This window comes from Tachypleus tridentatus, chromosome 10, assembly GCF_004210375.1.
Source record: "Tachypleus tridentatus isolate NWPU-2018 chromosome 10, ASM421037v1, whole genome shotgun sequence".
Lineage (NCBI taxonomy): Eukaryota > Metazoa > Arthropoda > Merostomata > Xiphosura > Limulidae > Tachypleus > Tachypleus tridentatus.
The window spans coordinates 135,096,497-135,113,541 of NC_134834.1; the positions used below are offsets into that span (position 1 = coordinate 135,096,497).

A 17,045-nucleotide genomic window follows, 5' to 3' on the forward strand; every position below is an offset into this window, starting at 1 on the left:
TAGTTAGTATAAATTTATTATAATATGAGAACAATAATAATTTATACATTGTTAGATGCACGTTACTGCAGACTCGAGAGATAGAACATTATAGGTAACAAATATTCTAATATCAAACAGTTGTGTATATTAACCCTAAAGAAGCACTAAGTGCAAAACGTTGGTTAAATTTTAAAATAATTTTGTGTGTGTGTGTGTATATATATACACACACAGGGCCAGATTAAGGGCAACTGATGCCCTAAGCACAGCCAAACAATAGTGCCCCCTGACAAGACATTAAGACTCAATTAAGTGCTAAAAGTTAAATAAAAGTTTGAAAATTGATAACCCTTCAGTTTTCTTCCAGGTCAGACCCCACAACTATATTAAATAAAATTTTTATTTTATTTATTGAACAGATGGGGCATGGATCAAAATCAAGCAATGACTGAGGCCTTTTATTAAAATGAAGGAAATCAGTTCTTTGATTAATGATAATTTAAAAAAAAAATGTTTTACTGTATATTTTTTTTCACTCTGAGTTAACAATTCTCACTTTAATGTTAACAAAAATGAAAAATTTACTCAAAACTCTTTTATTAAAAAAAATTCTCACTTTGAACTTAAAACCCTGTAAGCAAATTATTTACTTATACCTTATTATTGATTTAAATTTTAAAAAGTTTTCTTCTAGATTTGTTAATTCCAAAGTCTTTGATCAAGTCCTCAAAACTAATTTAGCATAACAAATCTGCTTTTATACTTAGCAGAGACAAGGTATCCAGCCTGTCTTGTCGCATAGTTGTTCTGTTGGGATTTTTAATATGCTTCAGTTGAGAAAATGAATGCTCAGCTGTGCAATTTTTGACTATTAATGTTAAAAATATATGCAATGTAATGTCTATGTTTGGAAATGGACACTCAATTTTGTCTTCTAAAATTACTTTATCAAGTTCAGCCTGACTGAATCTGGTTTTTACAGTTTGTGTTGCACTGAACTTGTGGCGCACATGAGTGAAACTGCTGATGCTCGGCAGAGATATCAGTGTTCAAGTCCTCTGGGTAAGCATCTGTTAGCTTTTTGAAACACTGAGAGCACCTTTCAGTTTCAACAGATGAAGTGACATCATTTGACACATCACTTAGGAAAGAAAATCTGTTTGCTATTTCTTTGTACACTTCTTCTCATCTGGGTTTCTAGTTTCTAGATATGAAATTTATCTCTGGCATTCAGATCTACTTCTTGTGAGTTTCCATCATTGAGTACCTTTCTGATATTTTGTGAGTTTGAGCTGCTGCATTGTAATCAACATCTGGTAATAATTCCTTTGCAACTGCTTCAAAATTTTCCAAGTCATTCCTTAAAGTGCGTAGTTGATAAGCTAATGACGTGTACACATCTGCACGTGTTTTAAGTTCACATCCTCATTTTGCAGAACTTGACTTCCTTTATGAAACTTTTGCAAAATCTCATCCCACACGATTAACATAAAAACAAATTATAGCTATTGCATCTTATTTGTAACATTGTTTCTCTTATAGTGTCTCCCTTTTGTGACCAGTCTTCAACTAGACATTCTAGAACTTCCAAAATCTTAAAGAAAGACTTTAAAATTGCTGTTATTGCCATACCATTTCCCTCTCATCTGGTATCAGATAGGGATTTTGACATGCTTTAAGAATTTTCCACCAGCTGGTTGAAAATTATTAATTGCCACTTGACTGCAAAAACAGCACTCCGGCCTTCCAGATTTAGTGAATGGGGTGCACAGGGCACTTATATGGCAAACTTTTCTTCTTCCAAAATCTTCTGCTGCATCCCTTTATAATGCCCAGACATGTTAGCAGCATTGTCGTAAGACAGACCCCTACATTTTGAAAAATTAAGTTTGCAAACTTCACGTAAGTACATCAGTACCTGGTTTGCCATTTCCTCACTAGTATGACTTTTCAGTTCCAGAAGAGTTAAAAAGCGTTCAAAGGCTGCCCTGCCCATCTTTTAAGTATCGAAGTACAACACTTAACTGATCTATAAGTGATAGATCTGGTGTCAAATGACAAGCTAAAATAACCAGAAGAATTTACTTCATCAACAATGAACATGTGGACCTTCTGAGCCATTGATTCAATGAGTTCTTCACAGGTGGTTTAGGACAAGTAAGAAGGATTTCCTTTTTCAGAATTTCCATATTTCGAAATGTTCCCTGCTAAAAATGGATCAAACTAACTTATGAGCTCAAGCAGCCCTAAAAAATTCCCATTTTGCAGTGAACCAAATTTTTCAGCTGTTATATGCTCCAAAACATGCTCCCAGAAATTGCATTCTTCTTTAATTTGTTTTTCCAAATCTTGTTGCAAGCCTAAACCTTGTCTGTGAGTTAAGCATGTTAGGATAGAGTCTTGGTGAGTAGTGATTCTTTCATGATGATCAATTACAATAGTATTTTGCCAGTCACTGAACCATTCTCTTTCAACAAAACGTGAGGAAAATTTAGAGGGAAAAAGTTTACAAGCAAAGCAATAAGCTGATCTTGTTGATGGTGAATACAATAGCTGCTCTCTTGTATTGCTCACCATTGGTTTTTACCCCAAAGAAAATTTTTGGGGAACAGTATCTTGTTGGCTTGCCACTATTGAATGTCTGGCAAAATATGCCAAATGGCCCATTATGGTGTTGACAGTCAGTGGATCCACAAGCAGTCCAATAAACCTCATCATCAGCAGAGAAACTGAGCCACAACCTTTTGCTTTAGTTTCTTAATCTTTTGTAGACTGAAGCATTTTACCATAATCCAATAGATTTTCATTTTCAGCAATTATTTCAACTTCACACTGTCTTGTAGAGCAACTGGCATAAACATTAACACTAGAGATATCAGGAGAATTTACAAGCAAAGTGAGATCAGTTGTGAGACATGTGCCAGTTGAACCAGCCTATGACACCTCAATGTCATCATGATGTTCTGACCTTGAAGTGGACAAAGAGGTACTTGTAGATGTGGAACTTGGCTCAACTTCAATTTTTTTTAGTCAGGTGCAGTACAAGTGACCTCTGATGGTGGTGATTGGTTTTGATTGGTAAAATCATGTTGTGTAAGTTGAGAGAAAAAATTAGTCAGTTTTCCAGTCTTGGCCACTAAATCCAAAGCATTTTGTTGGTTTCTTTTTTGCCAGTTTTCTCTTTTGTGGATCACTTAATTGAACACACTTCATCTTGCAGTCTGAAAAATACAGAAACAAAATGGAAAAAAAAACAAACACCAAAGAATATGGATCATATATAGTTATAATTATTAGAAAAGCACCGAACTTAATAAAGAAAAATGTTGGTGAGGCAGTCAAACATACTAAACTCTATGTCTACATTTAGACAAAGATTGTTGGAAAGTTGTACTGGGTCAATCAACATATAAACATGCATTCATAAATACCTTTATTGATTTGCTGCATTCTGATTAGTTGAAAACCATTCGAATCAATTCGAAACTGGTTTCAATCCATTTTAGGAGAATTAATTTTCAGTCATTGCAAAATTTTCATTAAGGTTATTGCTAATGGTAGCTGTATACAAGAAGCAATGTCAGGGGTAATATTCAAATCCACTGTGAGCCAAAAAGTATTCTAAAACAATTTGTGATCAACACCACATACTCAGTGATGACGAGAAACCCACTTGTTGAGAAATATATATGCAAAAACGGCTCGTTTGGGCTGAGAAAACACTTTACATAGAAGAGCGAACAACGTTTCGACCTTCTTCGGTCATCGTCAGGTTCACAAAGAAAGAGGTAACTGACCGGAAGCTGACCACATGTTTGAAAGGGGGTTGTGTAACTGTGTGTCGAATTGTAGAGGGCGGTATTAGATGTTTGAATATATAATTTTATTTATTATATTAATATAGGTATAAAGGCGTTCCTTTATATTGGTTTATTTTGGGTTTAAGTTGTTGTATAAGTAAGGCTTCTTTAATTTTACGTTTGTTTCTTTATTTAGTATTTGAGTGTTTTCTATGGTTATGTTGTGTTTATTTGACTTGCAGTGTTCGAAAACGTGTGAAGGTGACTTTTTATGTTCTTTGAATCTGGTTTCCATTTTCTACTTGTTTCTCAATATAGAAGTCGTGGCAGTTATCACATTGTATTTTATAAATAATGTTGGTGTGGTGTTTGTCAGTGTAGTTTTTACATAGTATAGACCTCAGTTTTGTGCCGGGTTTTTGAATAAATTTGGTATTAATTGGAATGTCATATTTTGTTACTAATTTTTGCCAAATATACCTTTATACCTATATTAATATAATAAATAAAATTATATATTCAAACATCTAATACCGCCCTCTACAATTCGACACACAGTTACACAACCCCCTTTCAAACATGTGGTCAGCTTCCGGTCAGTTACCTCTTTCTTTGTGAACCTGACGATGACCGAAGAAGGTCGAAACGTTGTTCGCTCTTCTATGTAAAGTGTTTTCTCAGCCCAAACGAGCCGTTTTTGCATATATAACACCACATACTGTTGTAGCCTATATACACAGTGATCATTTTGTACTAGTACACATTCATAACATATAATCAATTGTAAACTGTACTGTATATTGAACTACAAAATACTGGGTTAGGCCTACGCTACAGTACCTTAATTCTAATCAAATATCTCAAAAATGAGTTGTAACCTCAACTTTAAGCTCAGTTTTGACCTCGAGACTTTAGCTCAGCCAACAAAATAGGCATATGTCTGAAACTTTTATCTGGATGCGAAAGCAAATTTAAAACGACAGCCTTAAATTGAAAATAGTCCATTTCATTATTCTAAGCTACGGGAGCGTTTCCAGTGTACTTGCACTAAACTAGTTACAGTATTTAGGCCTAACGTTATTGTCACTCGGTTCTCAGATAACATAACGTTGAGCCTTATGCTAATACATTGCAACTGAGGCCACTAGCGTTAAGTCTAGTACTCAGTACTAACCTTGCTCACATGCACTTTTTCAGACAATCCTAAATTGATTTGTTGGTTCATCACAGTATCTTTGTATAACCACGGTGCCACAGTACTGTACTACTAGTAGTAGTATAGTGTATACATAATAACGCTAAAAATCATGTCGAAATCATAGCCGTCCCTAATTTATCAGTGCAAAATTAAAGGGAAGGCAACTAGTCATCAGCATCCAACGCCATCTCTTCGCCAAAAACGCAAACTAACGTGGCAGGGGTTTAGTTTAGAGAGAGAGAAATCAGAAGAGTTCTCTCTCCAACTGGGGTGTTCAGGAACGTTGTAGTTCCTCTTCGTCCCCTTACATGAGAAATTTTTAAAATATCCGTGGAATTTTTACTTTGTTTTTTTAATATTTCAAAAATGGAGTGGGGTATTTGTGAGTGAGAGGAGGAAGGACGGGAGAACTGGACGAGAGCAGCGAAAGTGAAGTGAGCCAGACCTTGGCTCGAGGACGGAGTATACTAACGGCTGGCGAATTGATTTTTAAAATTTACTATGATTGATTAGATACCCTGTGACTGGGTAAACGGCCCTTTTCGGAATGAGGCTGGGACCTGCAGGTCCGATGCCAGAGATTTTGCTGTGGGGGGAAACGGGAGTACCCCGAGAAAACCCACTTTCACGGCCTGGGCGCCGAATAATCTACCCAGACCGTGCCCGGAAGTAGCTGGGAAGAAAAAACACAAAAAAAAACAACTGATGAACTATGTTGGTGGTATACGTGGAAACTGTTAGCTGCAGTCTTGTAGATCAGGTAGTAACTTCGTCATGAACTTGTTTCCACACTTGAAGCCCATTGGTGCAAGTGAAAAACGTGGTCTCGGTGGTGAAACTACTGGCTGTTCTTCGGTGAGTTGTTATTCGCTGGTCTGTGATGCTTTGTTTCTTCTCGAGATTTTGGTTTAAGTTTTCTGCGTGGAGGTAGATTGTTTTTCAGTTTGTACTGTCGCGTCGATGGTTATCTTGGTAATGGTTTGAGTCTGGCTGGTTGTTGAATTCTGTGGAACTGGGATTGAAGTCTGGCATGAACTGCCCTTTTTCTTTCTTGAACTACTGGAACTTGGCGTGTTGCTAACAATGGGAGTTGTCGTCTTCTGAGTCGAGTTGTCTGAATCTGTCTTCATGTTTCTTCTAATGAGGTCTGGACTCGGCGGTATTTTGGTAGTTTCATGTTGGAAGATTTCCGTTGTTTGTTTGCGATATCTAGGTGCTTTGTTTGAACCATTATTGAGTGGTCGTTGATGTGGGCGTTCGGCTCTAAAATGAAATATATGATAATAACAGCCGTCACGTAAAATACAGTCAGCACTGTACTTCGACGTTGTCACTATCTTCATGAAGTGTGTGGGATGATTACTGTTCTTGGAATAAATTCGATGAACTGCATATATCTTGGCTTGTATTTGGGGTTCTATGGTTTGTCTAATTTCTTCTGGTTGAATTGATGGGTCGACGCCCCTGAGGAATACAGAATAAAGATTGACTGGACTTTTAGTGGGGGAACAACTTACTTTAAATTCAGTGTTCCATGGCTGGCACAGATAAATTTGGTCTGCAGTAGTAGCTGGTTGGATGATGATTCCGCCCCGGCGTAAAATACGGGTCCTGGACGGTTCGATAGTTGCCCCAGGCTTGGCTCGGGCAATCAACATGGCGACTTGGTACGGCGTGAGGTTCGGCGGTAGGTCGTCGACGATTACCGGCGGCACTAACGGCCTGACTGGCAAGGATGAACGTTTCGTTCTGAATAGCATATTGGCGGAGATATTGGCACGTCTGACTAGCTCAGGTCTCCAAACAAAAAAAACTCGTATCTTCGCCTATTCTTTTACTGATGAATAATGGCCATTTTAACGTCCCCACGGGTGAAAGAGTGAACATTACGGGTTCAAATTACGGGTTGAGCACATGAACAAATTGATCGGAAACCACTGGTTTAATAATGTAGATTTATTCCAACAGGTTAAAAACATTTAATTTTTCAATCGAATAAGCTTCTTTTGTCTTTCTGCGAACTTTAGTTTTGAAATATATTTTAATGTCGTTGTGAGTTGCGTCACTAATAGAACATCTGGATTATTTAAAGTGTTTGGCAACAGGGAGATTTTTTGTTGTTGCTGTTAATAGAAATTTTATGGTTGTTGAAACGCTATCCAAGAGTCGTTTGGGACTGTCCTACGTACTGGTGATTGTATCTGTTACATTGTATGGACTAAATACTGTTTTGGGGTTGTGCAAGTAATTTCTTTAGAAATTGTACTTTGTATTTGATCGATTGTTTTGCTGGTTAGAAAACGATCTTTGTTTGCAAGGACGACAAAGTTTCTTTGATGAAATGTAATTCATTTTTATATAGAAAAAGAAATCCTGAAGGCTTAACCTTCTCTGGTATATTTTAGTACACGCTGTTCCAAGACATTGTTGATGAGGAAATAACCGTATTCCGAAATGTTATACACATGCAAATAACTTAGTTTTTGTTTCGGGTGCAGTTTTGTCTTCATTGGAAGCCTTGGAACTACACAAACATTTGTATTTTAGATGCTGTTTGTTGTTGAGACAATTCTTTTAAATTTAGTTAGTAACGATTGAAATGAATCTTCTATGTAGGAGTTCAGGTGTAAAGAGATCATTCTTGTTAGAAAATATATTAATAAACAATTTATAAGCATGGAAAGAGATTTAGATGTTTTCACGCGTCTTCTTCAGTCCAACTTTCGTTTGTGAGAGACTCACGGACACTAAATTTATATAAAGAAGTTCTAAGTAATTTCAGTGACCTTCAAAAGTGTTTAAATTTCGCAGTCTCTGTATAGATTATTTTCTATAATTTTTCAGAAGTAGTTTTTAGGCTTAGGTATTATTTTTAGCTGAAAATATCCAAAGTAATCAAAGATGTTGACTGGGACTATGATGCCGACTGAGATTGATCTACGTTACTGAGTGGTGATGTTATATAAGCATTCCAATTTAGCATGTTTAACAAACTGATTGTTTAGATTTATAAATGTTATTTGCAATTCAAAGAAAAACAAATATAAATATAAAAATTTGCCTAGACACTTTGTTTTATCGATATTAAAACTTCCTGTGCAAACATACAATCAGCAGATAGCCCGACATGGCTTTGCTATAAGAATAAAACACACACCCAAACATATAGAAAAACATCGCCTAAAGACTCGTCTTGTTCTTTTATTTCAGTGTATTTGACTCCACACAACAACAACATCTGTCTGCTAGGATTCGTATTGTAGAAAAACCTTTGCTGTAAGTTGCGAATAACGATTTACTTTCGTTTTTATTCTTAATATTTATTTATGTGAAAAGGTGAGGGAATTTTTTTCGTATAAATAAGTGTTTATATCTGTTTAAAGAGAAAACTCTTAATCAACTAGAAATACGTTTAAAATTATCAAAACTTAAAATCTTTTACTGAAACAATGCAAATTGTTTTTGTTAGTTTATTTCTTTAAACAGATTTTCTACAAGAGGACGATGAAAAACTAGCTATGAATTTGAATTTCCTTTACACAGAGACACAAAGTAACTTGTAATAAAGAGACAACAACATTTCTTTTGATAATATAAAGTAAGTAATACATATAATTAGAATTTGGTGACTTTATTTAAACGGAAATATTGCATTAGGGCTACTAATAAGATGGTTCTAGATTCGAGCAACAGTATGTTTCTGAACACGTTCCATGCTTTTAAGTGTAGAGTATTTTAACTACCTTAATCAGTCTCATTGTTCGGTTAGGAAAAGTTGAAAAAAGAGCGGTAACAGCACCTGTTGTTATTTGTTTAACAGTTGCTAATAAAGGACGACTCTGTCTAATATTAGGAATAATTTGAACTGGATTTTTATACCCTCAGCTTGTGTTTAAGAAACATTACTTGGGATGCTTTAACATAAAAGCTGTTACTATTTTTATTATTCTCTCAACCATATCAAATTTCTAGAGTTGTGAAGACACTACCTTGAACACAATCACACCTGTTCTTTATTCACTTATTATAACATTTAGGCCTCCCCGTGCTATAATATGCTTTTTAATTACTTTTTTAGCATTCTTTTTATTTCGTTCTCAACAATTTACTGCGTCATTTTTCAGAATAAGTTCACAGTTACGACAGAAAGTTTTCGTACCCCTGCGTCGTGAGTAGTTTTTTTCTCATAACTTAAAAAGTATCACGATTAGGATAATGAAAGTATGATATATTATAAATATTGTACTAAAACACATCTACATAATGTTTTTATGTAAATTGAACGAGAAATAAACTGTTTATAAACAAATAACCAAACATAGAAGGGGCAGAAAGTGTTCGTGCATCTACTTTAATGATCAGTTGTGTAGCTTTTCAGGTGAATTACTTGGCACAATCTCTCCTCATAGCCCTCCATGATCGTTTGACAGTACTCGACTGGTATTTTCTTCCATTATTTTTTACAAATTTTAGATGACGCTGATGAACCCTGGTCTTCAACTCATGCCAAACATTTTCAATTGGGTTGAGATCGGGTGACTGCGATGGCCACTCCAGCACGCTTATATGGTTCCTCTGCAACCAGGATTACACATATTTCGATGTGTGCTTAGGGTCATTGTCGTGCTGGAAGATCCAACGACGTCCAAGCCGCAAGTTCCGAGCATCATTCTTTATATAAGTGCCTAATATATCAACGTACTCTTCTTTTTTCATGATTCCGTTGACGTAGTGAAGGCTGCCTACACCAAAAGAGCTGAAGGAACCCCACAGCATGATCGAGCCACTACCGTGTTTAACTGTAGGGACGATGTTCTTTGGAAGATTTCGTTCCCCCTTCTTACAAAAAATATTGCGAACACCATTGTGGCCGAAAAGCTCGATTTTAGTCTTGTCTGACCAAAGAATACTCTTCCAACAGGTAAAGGGTTTATCTACATGCTTTCTTGCATACCTCAATCGTGCTTCTAAATGAACAGGCTTTAAATATGGAATTCTACGAGAACGGCATGCTTTGAACCCAGAAGAGCGTAATATGTTTGTAACTGTAGAGGTGCTTACTTCAACCCTACCTTCCCTTACTAGTTTTTGTATGTCATTACGTGTTAACTGAGGGTTCCTACTAACTTCTCTGAGAACCTTCCTCTTGGTTCTCTCTGGAATTTTGGTGGGGCGTCCGGACCGAGGGAGGTTAGCAGTTGATCTTGTAAGCTTAAACTTGGCAATTATGCTTTGAACAGTAGATTTCAGCACATTAAGTTGTATAGCAATACCGGAAAGAGACACACGAGACTTGTATTTTACAATAATTCGATTTTTTAAATAACTGGATGATGACCAAGCAGATAATGACGGAGACGGCGCTAAATTGCCGGAAGTAAATTTTTTGCTGGCTAAATTCCAATAATTATGAACCGAGTTCGCCAAACTAGAGAAAATTTTTACGGGAATATCAGTTTTTTTACACGTTCTGAACTGTACGAACACTTTCTGCTCCTCCTATTTTTGGTTATTTGTTTATAAACAGTTTATTTATCGTTTATTTTACATAAAAATACATGTAGATGTGTGTTAATATAACATTTATAATATATTACACTTCTATTAGCCTAATCATGATACTTTTTAAGTTATGACCAAAAAACCACTCGGAACACAGATGTACGAACACTTTCTGTCGTAACTGTGCATATATTTTATGTCGAAAATATAAACAACTACCCAAAATGTGTTTAGTTTATTTTGAATTTCGCGTAAAGCTACGCGAGAGCTATCTACGCTAGCTGTCCGTAATTTAGCAATGTAAAACAAGAGGGAAGGCAGCTAGTCATCGCCATCCTCCGCCAACTTTTGAGCTACTCTTTTACCAACGAATAGTGAGATTGACCATCACATTATAACGCCCTCACAGCTGAAAGAACGAGAATGTTTGGTGTGATGGGGATTCGAACCCACGATCCTCAGATTACGAATCGAGTGCCTTAACCACGTAAGTAAAGATATTATGGGAAATATCATTTGTCAAAAACATTTTACATATTGAGAAGTGTTTTTATAAGAAACAAACCTAACACATAGACATTGGATATATATATGGGCAATACATAGTTCATATACAAAAACATCTAATCATGAAATAGAATCACTATCCTCTTTCCTTACATATAATAATTGTATAATAGTTTACTCTGTGCTTTATTGTTAATTGTAACTTTGTTACATGATTTAATTCACTTCTTATTATCAACATTTTGGTATTCAAGATGCTGTTAGATATGTACATTGCAATTTTTTTATTTTTTTTTTGAGATCCATGCCCACCTGGCTACTTCAAAAGAGACGATCAAAAGGAATGTGTCCAGTGTCCACATTACAGCAACTACTTTGGATCATATAACTGGAAGTCCTGTCCAAAAGGTCAGCATACAAATCCTGGAGCTTGCTCACTGGATGCATGTAGACGTAAGTTTTAACAGACACTTATAAATACACCATGAAAGTCTTTATATGAAAATTATTTTGATATTTTATTGTTGCAAGTGCTTAACTTTTAAATAACTTTACAACTTCTTTTCAGGGTCATTAACAACTCATGTTATTTATGTGATTCGATAATGTTCACTTCTTATATATCGAGTGAATAAACTTACACAATAAGTTTAATATGAAGTTCAGGTATTTGACATGTGGCCTATTTCTTTTACTTTGTTATATTTTTATTCTTTTGGATCCCTGATTAGATTTGATGTTTTTTTTAAAAGGTTTGACTAGTTTTAGTTTATATGTTCTTTATCACTTACGTTTAATTTTATATTTTCTCTTTGATTTGTTACTTTTATTGTTACTTTTTTATCATCGTTTCTTGCTCATTTTTTCCAACTTTTCTGTCTGTTGTTTAAAAGTACGTTTGGCATTCGTAAAGATTTGAATGATACGTTCTCAAAATACAAAGGATTTAAAGTGTAGTGGCTGTAGTTAAGTATTATCAAACTGGTGCAATTTGAAATGTCTTTATTATAAAATACTTATTTTTCTAAACAAGTAATTCTATCAACACTTTATATTTTTCATTAAGAATAAAAGTGTTAAACAATTATATTATTGTTTTCATTTCATCTCCCACGATAGTAATGTTATTTTCATTTCCATTGGTATTTGTCACTGTAGGAATACCACTTGTGGTACTTTTATTATGGTAAGCATGAAGTTTCTACTGGTACAATTTATTTATTGTTAGGTGCAAAGGCATCCAATAGGATCGAACTTCTAATTGTAATGTTATTAGCCTTCAAGTTTACAGCTAATTGGTTAAACAGTCTAACAGTTTAGAAATACTTCAATCTATTTAATGTTTATTTTCATGATTTTAAACTAATTTCTCATTGTGAACGTTTGTAATGGTATTTGCAATTCTTATAATGATTAAATGTTTCTAACTTGTAACCGGCTTACGTCCCAGGAATTTTTAACTGGTACTTACAGTTGGCAAAATAATTTAGATTTAAATACTAATTGTCGGTGTTAGTTAGGTTTACTTAATAGCCAGTCGACTCGTTTAGAATAGAATTGGTGTTTTCATTTTTATTTCTTCCTCTCTTACCCTAATCTAGAATCTAATTTAAAATTGTTCTCCGATAATGAAAATTTCTGTTGTTGATTTAACAGAAGAAGAATCCTATCAATTAAACGTGCCAGTCATCCAGTGTATTAATATACTACTATAATATTGTAATAACGTTAAAGTTTGACAGATTACATTACAATTGTTGCTACTTGCCACTTAACTCATGTTATTTCTAATATAAATATATATATATATACTGATGTCTGTAACTACGGACATATTTACCAAAGTTACTTTTTCCTTTTAGTATTATGATTTGGAAAGAACCCAGACCTAATATATTTCAAGGTAAAATGAAAGAAATAAACGTGAATTATATAAAATATCTACAGACTAGATACTCTAATGTAAAAATCCATGGAACATCCAGAAGGAACTCCAAAAGACGAGAGAATATAAAATGATGATGTGAGTGTTAACAAACCATTTAGTTCAAGGTGCTCTTAAGTAATATTTATGCTTCAAAATTAGGAAATTAATACAGAAATGGAGTTTTACTTTCGTTTGTTTCTGTGAAACATAAAGCTACACAACTGGCTATCTGTGCTGTTCCCACCAGTGGTACGAAACTCAATTTCAACGTTATAAGCCTTCAAATTTAACACCAGAGAGAAAAATTTAGTTTGAAAGTAAAAATTATTACTTTCTGAAAAATGAGTTTTGTATTATTTCAGATTTACCAAATGATGTTGTTTGTTTTCCAATATTCTTGCAACTCTGTATAACAGATTGTCTAGAGTGGGTTGGTGGTTAGTGCACTACAGTCGCTAAATCGAATCCTGCCACTGAAAATGACTGTTGTTACCGCCTGCCTTGTTCCTATTATACTGTGATGATCATTCTTACTATGCATAAGTCGAACGTAGTAGGCCATAACTAGTTCGGCCCGGCATAACCAGGTTGCTAGGGCGCTCGGCTCGTAATTTGAGGGTCGCTGGTTCGAATCTCCGTCTTACACGCTCCCCCTTTCAGCTGTGGGGGCGTTATAAAGTGATATCAATCCCACTATTCGTTCGTAAAAGAGTAGCTTAAGAGCTGGCTGTGGTTATTGTTGACTAGCTGCCTTCCCTCTAGTCTTACACTGCCAACTTTGGAACGGCTAGCACAGGCAACTCTCGTGTAGCTTTGGGCAAAATAGTAAAACAAAGAAACCCATGTCTGGTTCTGCATATTCAAAATTAGAGACGAGTAGCGAATATAACTCTAGCTTTGAACGAAAACAAGAGGATTAAAAGAGATATCTGTGCTGTTCATTCTTAATTTTCAATTGGTAGACTAAAAATAAATTAGCTAGTGAACACTACCCTTTACAAATGTTTGAGCTACTATAATCGAATTCCGTGATTTCACCGTCAATCTTATTACGAACTCACAGCCTGAAAAATCAAGAGCGTAAATTCACAGTAACACAATTCGAACTGCGAACCTATTTTAATTGCTAAGCCACGCTGGACATATAATTGGATAAACATAAAAACATTCTATATATGCACCTAATTAAACAGAAAATCTACTGACACATAAAATATAGATCAACTACAAAATGAATCCCGGAAAAACTTAATTAATCATTATTGTACTTATACTTGAAATAAATGTTTATACATGTTGAATTTATATTACACTTGAAATATATGTTTATGTATATTAAATGTATATTGTGATTTGATTGTACAGTCTTCAATTCATTCTTCTGAAATAAATTCAAATTTACTTTAAGTTTGATTCTCTCACATTAAGGATTTAGTTCATTAACGTACTTAACTATTATATTTAAAATAATTCTATTATATTTCAATAATAAAAAAATAAACAAATCTGTTTTACAGTCTGAGATGTATGAACTTTAACTAAGTTGCAAGTTCTGATGGATCAGGTGAGTAACGGATTTTCTCTTAGGTTGTCACGTACACAAGGTGATGTTAGCTGTAAACATATATTAAACGTGTATTTAAATCTCATTATCGTTGAAAATAATTTACATTAATATTATTTGTTCATCATTTATATTCATCGAAGTGTCCTTAAATTATAAAAATGACAAACCATTATAGATTTATATCAAGGACAGATTAATATTTACATTAGATATTGCTAGGCGAAAGTTTTAAAAACTACACAAGTGATACTTAAAACTGAGATGAATTTCATGTATTCCTAACATCAATATTAATATATTTTGGCGACTCAATCATCAAAGTTTATCCTCCTGTATAAAGATATCGATTATTTGATGTAACCAAATTTATTCTAGGTAAATATAATACAAATATATCTAATTATCACAATGGAATATTTCACCTTTATTTCTTTTATTAATTCCAATTACCAGAATTTTGACTTGAAAGGTCATTCTTTAGAAATAGTTTCACTGAGAACCTGTAACAAAACATACAAATACCGTTTTGCAACTAAACATAAATAATCTAAAATAAAAACATTTTTTTGAAAAATATAAACATGTGTAAAATAGTTAATTACGAATTAAAAAAAGCATAATTAGTCAATAAATTTTCCTTTATAAATTAAGATGTTATTATATTTATAATTTATTTTTATTATAATAGAAATAGAATTCATTTGTCCTGTACTTTCATTCTATTACTATTTTTTTTCTCTATAAATCTTAGTAACTGTTTTTAGTATTTTAAAATTCTTAATGACTTTACACAACTAATTTCTTCTGCACTCTTACTACAACCTGTTTACAATGTCGCCAAAAATTTAATCGAGTGATTAATTATTTGAAGTTGAGCACAAAGTTACACAAGTGGTTATCTCTACTCTGCCCACCAGAGGTATTGAAACCAGGTTTCTAGCGTAGTAAGTCCACAGACATGCCGCTGTAACACTGGGGGAGCGAAAACTTATAAAATATTTTTAAGAGTAATATTTTATGTTTAACATTATATAACTCAAAAGAGAAAACATGAAAATGTGGTTCTTTAAAGTTACCTTCATTAAAACGTTTACTGCCATAAAATATACAAGTTACAAACTATGTAACATGGAATTAATGTAAATTTATCCTTTATCTTAAATTATCCGCTTAACCGGTATATATACATACATACATGTAACCACAATTAAAGAAATTAATAAAAAAAACGAAATAAAAGCTAGATATTTCAATATTTTTTATCATATCCATATGAGAATCTTTTTTTTTTATGTTTTGGATATGTATCTCAGTGGCACAACGGCAAATACGAGGAATTGCAACGTCAGAAACCTGGTTTTGATACCAGTAATAACTAAAACCCAGATAGTCCATTGTGTAGCTTTGGCTTCAATTTAAACAAATAAACAAAGTTTTAGTTAAATATACATATTTTCTGTTTCACTAGAATAACACGAAACCAAAGCCTGTAACCAGACTAAAATTGTGAAACATGTCTTTACCTGTTCCAACGTAAAAGATAAAATATATATTTAAACGTTTCAGTGAGAATCTTTCTGAAACATTTGTATTATCTGTAGACCAGAGGAAAAACCTTCACCTCTCCCGTTCTCAAACTTACCCAAATTGCAGATATGAAATACACTCTTTTCCTATAGAAGATGTACGTATCAATAACATTCTTGTCCTTCTAATGATTATCCTAGGTTAAACACCAAACTTTGGAACATGAATACAATGTTGAGTTCTTACATAACTCATAACATTTATAAACATTGTTGTACAGTGTCTAACAAGTGTATCTCAGATAAAACAAAAATATTATGAGAAGTCTCTTACAAAGAAATACGTTTAACCTTCGTCTCCGTTTCATTATTCATTATATTTGTTTACTCCTTCGTATGTCCAATGTTTTACAGATATCATTGCCTCTAATACCTTAAGGTTAAGTGAACAATGACTACTTTCATTCATAACATTTTAATTATGTTTGTTGTAAATAGTCTGCTATGGCCGAATTGTCATTATTTTTACTTCTTCTACATATTTAATGTAAACGATATTTTAGATCACGTTCTGTGTCTCTATTACAGTTTCTTCCATGTCAACATTCAAATTTATAAATTTTAACTTTCTCTGTTAACTGTATGTTGACTTTAGTATAATCTAATATTTGTTTATTTTAAACATATTAACTAATAATTAAACCTCAAACGTAAGATACAGATAAACGTTTCTTTTAATGCTTGAGTAAAGAACCACATTAGGTTAACATAATTCGACCACATCATAGTTCCGCAAACTGTCACCACAATGCGCGTTCTTAGACCGAAGTGATGTCATAGTTCTAGAATAAAATTATATCGATTATCACTATCCCGCCATCTGCTTGTTATTTAAAACTGAGACTTGAAATAGCTGTTTTATTGTTAATCGTATTGTCTGTGTATTTGTACATGTGAAATTATAAGAATTAATACTGCAAAACAATGAATTTATGAAAAATTGTATTATGATTGTATTCTACAAACTATTTTGTTG

The 17,045-nt window shown here is 33.7% G+C and overlaps 1 long non-coding RNA gene across 1 annotated transcript; it reads right to left on the reverse strand.

Moving 5' to 3' along the window:
* On the reverse strand, window positions 1-5,217 carry LOC143230381 (uncharacterized). The gene is made up of 2 exons (XR_013016421.1): window positions 4,957-5,217; window positions 1-3,203 (listed from the first exon to the last, which is right to left on the reverse strand). It is a non-coding gene; the product is annotated as an uncharacterized LOC143230381 (long non-coding RNA).
* Between the last annotated feature and the right edge of the window lie 11,828 nt (window positions 5,218-17,045).